At 35.1% G+C, this 9,629-nt stretch overlaps 1 long non-coding RNA gene and 1 pseudogene across 1 annotated transcript; both read left to right on the top strand.

Annotated features, from left to right (window-relative positions):
- Nucleotides 1–2,067: 2,067 nt before the first annotated feature.
- LOC131536922 (uncharacterized) lies at nucleotides 2,068–8,067 on the top strand (annotated as a pseudogene).
- An 81-nt stretch (nucleotides 8,068–8,148) lies between these two features.
- LOC131537066 (uncharacterized) lies at nucleotides 8,149–9,138 on the top strand. Its single transcript, XR_009270161.1, has 4 exons — nucleotides 8,149–8,178; nucleotides 8,256–8,318; nucleotides 8,456–8,511; nucleotides 8,704–9,138. It is a non-coding gene; the product is annotated as an uncharacterized LOC131537066 (long non-coding RNA).
- Nucleotides 9,139–9,629: the final 491 nt, after the last annotated feature.

The raw sequence follows: 9,629 nt of genomic DNA, 5'->3' as shown, positions 1-9,629 counted from the left end.
AGGCCTATGACTTCAAAAGTTATAAAAGATATATAATTAATAATGATAAAGTATATAATTATAAAAGATTCAGTGACTTTGCCACATCCTAATCGAGGTTGTAGTTTCATATTTAAATACATTTTATTTTTCTATCATATTCTGTTCTATTCTTGTTTTATATAGCCTATAAGTGTTTTTTTTTTCTAAAGATGTTTCTCCCAACATTATGGTAATGTTAATAAAGTAGCCTGAAATCATAAGGACATGAATACTGTTCTCAGAATGTTTTGATAACAACATAATAACATTTAGCAATTAATTATTAATTTAGAAATTATATTACATTACAATAACGTTCTAAGAATGTTGTTCTAAAAATGTTTTCTCTCAACATTATGAGAACGTTCATTAAGTACAAATGACGTCTAAAGACGTTCCAAGAACGTTGTTCTAAGAACGTTTTCTATCAACACTATAAGAACATTCATCAAGTACAAATGACGTCCTAAAGGCGTTCCAAGAACGTTGTTCTAAGAACGTTTTCTATCAGAGTTATAAGAACATTCATCAAGTACAAATAACGTCTAAACACGTTCCAAGAACGTTGTTCTAAGAACGTTTTCTATCAGAGTTATAAGAACATTCATCAAGTACAAATAACGTCTAAACACGTTCCAAGAACGTTGTTCTAAGAACGTTTTCTATCAGAGTTATAAGAACATTCATCAAGTACAAATAACGTCCTAAACACGTTCCAAGAACATTGTTCTAAGAACGTTTTCTATCAGAGTTATAAGAACATTCATCAAGTACAAATGACGTCCTAAAGGCGTTCCAAGAACGTTGTTCTAAACGTTTTCTATCAGAGTTATAAGAACATTCATCAAGTACAAATAACGTCTAAACACGTTCCAAGAACGTTGTTCTAAGAACGTTTTCTATCAGAGTTATAAGAACATTCATCAAGTACAAATAACGTCCTAAAGGCGTTCCAAGAACGCTGATTTTAGAACGTTTTCTATCAACATTATGAGAACGTTCATTAAGTACAAATAACGTCCTAAACACGTTCCAAGAACATTGTTCTAAGAACGTTTTCTATCAGAGTTATAAGAACATTCATCAAGTACAAATAACGTCCTAAAGACGTTCCAAGAACGCTGATTTTAGAACGTTTTCTATCAACATTATGAGAACGTTCATTAAGTACAAATAACGTCCTAAACACGTTCCAAGAACATTGTTCTAAGAACGTTTTCTATCAGCGTCATAAGAACATTCATCAAGTACAAATCACATCCTAAACACGTTCCAAGAACGTTGTTCTAAGAACGTTTTCTATCAGAGTTATAAGAACATTCATCAAGTACAAATGACGTCCTAAAGACGTTCCAAGAACGTTGTTCTAAGAACGTTTTCTATCAGAGTTATAAGAACATTCATCAAGTACAAATAACGTCCTAAACACGTTCCAAGAACGTTGTTCTAAGAACGTTTTCTATCAGCGTCATAAGAACATTCATCAAGTACAAATGACGTCCTAAAGACGTTCCAAGAACGTTGTTCTAAGAACGTTTTCTATCAGAGTTATAAGAACATTCATCAAGTACAAATAACGTCCTAAAGACGTTCCAAGAACGCTGATTTTAGAACGTTTTCTATCAACATTATGAGAACGTTCATTAAGTACAAATAACGTCCTAAACACGTTCCAAGAACATTGTTCTAAGAACGTTTTCTATCAGCGTCATAAGAACATTCATCAAGTACAAATCACATCCTAAAGACGTTCCAAGAACGTTGTTCTAAGAACGTTTTCTATCAACGTTACAAGAACGTTCATCAAGTACAAATGACGTCCTAAAGACGTTCCAAGAACGTTTTCTATCAACGTTACAAGAACGTTAACAACGTTATAAGAACGTTCCAAAAACATTATTTTAATAACGTTTTGTACTAACATTAACACAACTTTTAAAGAACGTTAGTGAATGTTCTGGGAACGTTCCCTGTTAGCTGGGACAGCACGCTACTCCTCAATAAGCTACATGATTTGACGCCCCTTTCATGATGAGTGTACGATAAATGGTGCGGGGCAAGTTATGTGCCAAAGTTTTGTCCGGAGTATAACAATAATCTAATTCACTCATTTTATCCAGTGTCTGATCTTTGATTATATGGGTGATGTGTTATTAATTTCAGTCCTGTGATTCTACAGCATGAGATCCAGGAGTGTTGTGACAATGTGTTATTATGAAGGATTTTAAAAACATATTAAGGTAGAAAAATTCATTCTGTGTTTTTCTGAATGTGTTTTCTTCATCTATTTGCACACATTGTTTTGAACAACAGCATTCAAACAAAAACCATTTAATTGCAAAAAAGTTCGTTATTTTACATAAAAAGTGAATAATTGTCTTTAATTGATGAAATATTACAGTTTGTCTAAAGTATCTGATTTCATGTTTGTGTTGACACGAGCTCTTCTGTTCTTGAACAATTATAACAATTAATTGGATTTTACATGGTTCAAGTAAAATATGAGGATTATTAATGTGTTTTTAAAAGCAAAACACCAGCTATATAGGAGATGAACTGAATGACGTTCTTTAATCTAGAATTTATATATTTTTTAAAATAAAAATAAAGGCACTGTGCATTTACATTGCAAATCAAGTGTTGTAGAGCAGATCTGATGCTTCAGTCATTGATGGTGCTATGATTATATTTTTAGCAAGATATTTCTAGTGAAATATACTGCGTCACCATGGTAAACATGCCCCCATCTCAACTTTTTTGAGACCTGTAGCAGGCATCAAATTTGAAATGAGCTCATTTAGTGGATAAAAGTGTAACATTTCTGTTATCTATGTTCTATTGTGAATAAAATATTGGCTCATGTGATTTGAAATTATTTTAGTTTTCATTTTATTCAAAAATAAAAAACGTCCCAACATTTCCGGAATTTGGGTTGTAAAATCAGTTTGAATAAGGAAAGCGATAACTTTGCCATAGTATCCTTTTAAATGTTAAAGTGGCCACAGTCATTGCATGCTTTGCTTGTGCTGCACTTTATTTGTACCATTTTGTTTTATTAGTTTATTTATTAGAATTTGAAAGATAAAAAATATTGTTTGATAAGTGAGATCTCTGATTTTAGTCCTTGAAAACCAACAAAATGTGCTTGGAAAGTCCTTGAATTTCATTTTGCAGTATCTGTACGAGAAGACTCGAGACTCTCCTCTTGAGTTTAACTTTCTGGCATTTTTTTCAAGAAACTTTGTCGATTTGCTGTGGACTCTCTGATCTCCAGAAGCAGACAAAGGCCTCCAGCTCATTTCTAATGAACTCATCAAGAACCTCCGTCTTCTACCGCATCCGGACTCTTGTCGCAGCAACAATGCCAATGCATCAAATCAAATTAAAGTTTATTTATAGAGCACTTTTTTTTAAACAACAATTGTTTAACAAAGTGCTGTACAAGCATAATCAAAATAAAACATTCTTACACATAACAAAAATAACAGACATTAAAGGCACACTATGTAATTTTAATTAGTCTGAGAAAGAGTTCACTTCAACATGATCAATTTATTCTTGTTTCATACCGGATTATTCCAGAATGCACTAAAGCTAGACGATGATTAATATATAACATAATGATCACTCAGATGTTCTTGTGCTTCAGGTTCCAGTGAAGTGGATGATGCTCATGTGTTCATCAGTTCTGGTCAAAATGTCCGTCTGTCCTGTAATAATGCTCTTCCTGACTGCAAATCAACTACATGGATCTATAACAGATTCAGTCATTCAGCAACAGTTGAACTGATTGGTTTAGGGATAAAGAAAGACACAGAGAGACATGAGAGACTGAGTCTGGGGTCTGACTGCTCTCTGAACATCAACAACATCACAGAAGAGGATTATGGATCTTACACCTGCAGACAATATGTGAATAAACAACAACAAGGAACTGATGCTCGTGTGTTTCTGCATGTTCTTCATGGTAAGTTTATGAACGTGGTCAAGTTGTTCATTTAAACTCTGATGATGATTGAAGAGTGTGTGATGTGTGTGTTATTTTGTGTTTCAGTCTCTTCATCTTCATCATCCTCACAGACTGAGATCAGTGCAGGCCGCTCTGTGACTCTCTTCTGTCAGCTGTATTCATATGCTGGAGTCTTTGTGATGGTTCAGGTCGTTCTGAGGGAATTGAGCTGTTCTGGGTGAATCAGGCTGGTGTTAAACTGAAGATATCAGACTCCAGATATCAGATATCAGCATCAGATCACTGTAACATCACTCTGACTACAACACTCCTGAATGAAGATCACAACAGAGAGTGGAGATGCAGTGTTACTCACAGAGATCGAGTCCAGAGCTCAGTCACATATACTGTCAAGAGTTCAGGTGAGGAAACAATCTCATCAGACCGTTGTAGACCCTCATAATGTCAGTAACACTATAAGAACTATTAATATCATTGAAGCAGAACAAACCGAGGAACAAAAGCTTTTTTCAGTCTGACAGAAGAGAAAGTCAAAGCACTGCTGCAAACCAGTGAAGTTTAACGGTCCAAAAAGTGAACTGTGTCCAAAACCTTTGTATTTATTTTGATGATCAACGTTTAAATATGATTGTGATAATCTACAGTTTGATGCATCTGAACTAACATTCATCCTTTACAGCTCAAGCTGATTCAACGACAGCAGTGATTACAGGTACATGATGCTTCTTTTAAGCCATAATTACACAGAAAATTTGAATTTTGCCATAAAAAAAAAAAAACGTTATTGGAACACAACGTGTCCAATAAAATGTTAATGAAATATGACTTGTTCCCTTTGTTGGCTGGCTAATTAAAATGACACCCAGTGTGTTGATATCTGGTACAGATTTATTTTTATTATTAAATCCAGTACAATCATTTCTTGTTTTGGTTATAAATATGCATTGCATCCCATGTTAGAATGAAAGCACACAACATTCAGATCTAAAGCATAATGCTTTGAATTTCAACGCGTAAGAGTAATAAACAACTACATATGTACATTTTCTAAAGAAAATGGGAGAGTTTCTTAAAGTGGCAAAACTCTGCATTAGGCCATTGCTGGGAGAATGCATGTGATTGCAAGAAACTCAACCTTTAAATCAGTGCGATGTTGTCGGGCTGAGATATTGTTTCTTTGCATCGTTATTCAGAATGCTCTAAATGTAGCAAGTTTCTATGATAAAATGTCACAAAGTTCTGTCCAATGCTAATCTTATCACCCGATTGCTTAAAGACATAGTACACCTCTCCTTCGAGCCAATGCTGCTGGATGAGCTAGGCGGCAAAATTCGTATGGAATTTTTAATAAGTACATATGTCCATTTTCTGAAGAAACTCGACACTAGGCACTCACTCTAAGCCTAGTCGTGTTACCGTCATGTTAACTAATGGTGTTAGCACGATGCTAGCAACATGGTTGACATGTAGTCAGTGGTGGATGAAGTACACAAATCAAGTACTTGAGTAAAAAGTACAGATACGTGTAATAAAACATTACTCCTGTAAATGTGAAAGTACAAAAGTACTCGATTTTTTTTTTTTTTAATGTACTTAAGTAAAAAGTAAGTTTAGCAATTTTATATAGGCTACTTAATTTTATATTTGCATATATTTTTTTATATAATCCTACTGCTTAAAATACCTGGGATTTTCCCAAATGAACCACTTTATGGAGTCAAGATATATTTGTGTTGTTGATATCGTTGATGAGAGTGATGTAGTAATGTTCACTGTGAAGCTTACACTGCGATGTACCTGAGAGGAAACTCATTTTCACCAGCAAGAAAAAAAGTCTTGTAAAGCTTGTTGTTTTGCAGAACGTCAAAGTTAAATATGAGAATAAGGCCTGAAGTTAGGAAGAACATTTTAAGGAAAATGTAATTATTTTCATAATGGGGCTTCATAAGTCTAGTTTGAATAAAAATAAATGACTTTATATATAAAATTTACCTCAAGCTTGTGAGCTAGACAGCTAGCATCAGCCAACAATATTGACTTATTTTCAGTGTGGTTATGAATAAAAGTGTTATTTTAATGTTTTTGACCTAAAACATAGTTGATGTGTGATCACCCTTTACAGCAGATTTAGTTCACAAACAACTGACAGTTTTGACCTAAATATGATTTTCAGTTACAATAATTAATCCTAAAATTCGACATTAGTAACTTACTTTTCGCAGCATCACTCGCGCGCTCACAAGATGTGAGTTCAGTTCATGGATCATTTGAATCAGTGAGTTGTCGACTCGAGAACAGCTGCAATCGGATCTTTCCAATTCGTGAATGAATCGTTTGTTGCGATTTGCGAACCGATTCAACAGGTTCATTGAAAAGAATCAGTTTGTTCATGAATCAGACACTGCTTCTGCGTCTTGGAGCATGTGATATATTTTAAGGAGTAAGTAACGATATGTTTTACGAAATGTAGTGAAGTAAAAAGTACGATCTTATGCTTTGCAATGTAGTAAAGTAAAATTTACTCAAAATAAAACTACTCCAGTAAATCGCGAAAAGTGCCTGCTGAACTTACAATTAAATCACATATTTCAAATCAGCAGCAAAATCTGAAATGAACTGCCCCATCGATGTTGTTCCTTATGCTTAAATAGCGTTAAAAAGGCTGATTTTTCAGGCTAGACCAGCCAATGCGCATGTGCAGTCATAAGTGTGAGTCTCAGGTTTTTGCCAGTTGAGCGAACATCTTACGCCCGATCACTTAAAGTCACAGCACGCTACTCCTCAATAAGCTACATGATTTGACGCCCCTTTCATGATGAGTGTACGATAAATGGTGCGGGGCAAGTTATGTGCCAAAGTTTTGTCCGGAGTATAACAATAATCTAATTCACTCATTTTATCCAGTGTCTGATCTTTGATTATATGGGTGATGTGTTATTAATTTCAGTCCTGTGATTCTACAGCATGAGATCCAGGAGTGTTGTGACAATGTGTTATTATGAAGGATTTTAAAACTTGTTGTGCATAAAGCATTTTGTTACTGGATCATTCAGACACACACTGCCACTATTGTTGAGATGATTATTGATGTCTATCAACAATAGTGGCAATCAACACAAAGCCCAATCCGTTTCTACCCTTAGCCCTTCCCCTTTCCCTCCATTTCGTGCGTTCACGTGAAGGGGTAGGGGTGTCTCGATTCTCTTTTCATTGGAGGTAGGGCCAGATAGCCCTGGTTTTCTGGACCACACTTCAAATGAAGGGGTATGAGAATTATCTCAGCATAAACCGGCAACATGGCTGCCCGAGCGAACAAAAAGACACGTAAATGTAAGCATTATTGACATTAATAAAGATTTTAATGAAAAGTAATCATTTGTTTTATGTTACATTCTATCGTGTGTTCATATTTACGGTCATGTTATTCAAAGAAATGTTTGCAAAAAATTGTTAAAGTTTGCTAACGTTAAACCATTACTGACTGCACGATAGTGTCCCCAATAATTAGAAATCCCTAAACTTTTTTCTCAAATATGGCCAATTAGAGATGCACGTCTGTGTGTGAGTGAGTTTACTTCAAAAACAGCGATTTTATCCTCTTGTTGCTGGAAAACATAATGTAGCGAGTATTTAAACTATGCTATTAATAAAAGTCGTGGGGCAGCATTGACAAGTTTCTTTGTTCCTGGATGTGTGAGCTGTGCGATCTCCGATCTCCTTACTGTTTTCTTTATTTGCTTTTATTATTGGCTGTAGTTTTGTTGTGACTTTATAAAAGCCACTCGAGAGACAGAGGGTGCTAAAGAGAGTCAGAGGTAAAGGCATAATGATATGAAATCACATTCCCCATCTGTCGACATTGCTTGATGGCTTTTGGCTTTGACTTTGACTATAATAGTGATCGATTGGCCCGTCCGTCCCTCACTATGACTGTCTCTTCTTTAGTGACTTCTGTTGTGGCTGCTTTCCTTGCTGCTGTTCTCTGCCTGATCTGCAGAAAAGAGCTGGTGAGTTTTCACATTTCAGATCTCACTGTAATGATTAGCAAACCAGCACATCATGTTCAGATTGCATGAATCATAGAAACCTGGACGCCATTAGCATTGTTAAGGTTCAGTGTGTTTCATCATTAATACTCATATGATGCACTTCTTTCAGATAATAAAAGAGGGACTGCTGAAACAGCGGTGAGTTCAGTCATGCCAGTGATTTCTCAGCTCAATAAAGTGTCATTCATGCAGTTTTGACTCTTTGTTGTCTGAAGGTCAAAGATGAGAATGAAGATGACGGGACGTATGAAACAATCGACGTGTCCATTCCTGCTGCTGTGAGTCGACTAATCATTCAACATTCAGTTCGCTGTCTGTTTTATAACGTGATTTACTGAAAGCTGTCGTAGTACTGTACATATTATAGTGCCAGATATGTCTGTTTTGTGTATTAAACATTTGCACTGATGTTTAGGAGCAGACAGATGATATGATTTATTCTGAAGTCTCCTTCCACTAAAATCACTCAATGTGAGTAAATAGCAGCTCATTCCTGTGTTCTTCATCACTGACTGCTGTTCACTCCTATTCTGAGAAAATCACAGCAGCTTCTCTCATCTGTATGCTGCTGAAATTAAGTTTGACTCTCAGATAAATGATAATTAATAATTATAATCGCTGCAGTTCAAACACTGATGGACAGAGTCTGTGTTGTTCTTTCAGGATCATAATGATACAGTGACTTACACTGCCATCAGAGGAACAGAATAGAAGAAGAACAGATTAAAGCGTCCTCACAAGCCCCTTCCTGGAGTTTGTTTATCCACTGGATTTCTGTCTGAAGACCTTTAATCTTCATTCACAATGCTGAACGCATGCTGCACATGCTGAAACGATCATCTGGCGGCGGTTTCTTCTAGAAAAAGATGTCAGTCTGAGAATTATGTCAGTGTTTGATCAAATCACATCAAAATTTGACTTTGCAGTGTGTTACAAACTTTAATGTCAGACAGAACTGAATTTGATCTCGTTATCTGAAAAGTTTCAGAATTAGAATTACGTTTTAAATGAATACTTGTATGAACATATTAAGGTAGAAAAATTCATTCTGTGTTTTTCTGAATGTGTTTTCTTCATCTATTTGCACACACTGTTTTGAACAACAGCATTCAAACAAAACCATTTAATTGCAAAAAGTTCGTTATTTTACATAAAAAGTGAATAATTGTCTTTAATTGATGAAATATTACAGTTTGTCTAAAGTATCTGATTTCATGTTTGTGTTGACATGAGCTCTTCTGTTCTTGAACAATTATAACAATTAATTGGATTTTACATGGTTCAAGTAAAATATGAGGATTATTAATGTATTTTTAAAAGCAAAACACCAGCTATATAGGAGATGAACTGAATGACGTTCTTTAATCTAGAATTTATATATTTTTTAAAATAAAAATAAAGGCACTGTGCATTTACATTGCAAATCAAGTATTGTAGAGCAGATCTGATGCTTCAGTCATTGATGGTGCTATGATGATATTTTTAGCAAGATATTTCTAGTGAAATATACTGCGTCACCATGGTAAACATGCCCCCGTCTCAACTTTTTTGAGACCTGTAGCAGGCATCAAATTTGAAATGAGCTCATT

The sequence above is a fragment of the Onychostoma macrolepis genome, chromosome 03 (assembly GCF_012432095.1).
Source record: "Onychostoma macrolepis isolate SWU-2019 chromosome 03, ASM1243209v1, whole genome shotgun sequence".
Lineage (NCBI taxonomy): Eukaryota > Metazoa > Chordata > Actinopteri > Cypriniformes > Cyprinidae > Onychostoma > Onychostoma macrolepis.
The sequence above is the reverse complement of the archived record's forward strand: the minus strand, read 5'-3'. Positions and strand labels throughout refer to the sequence as shown.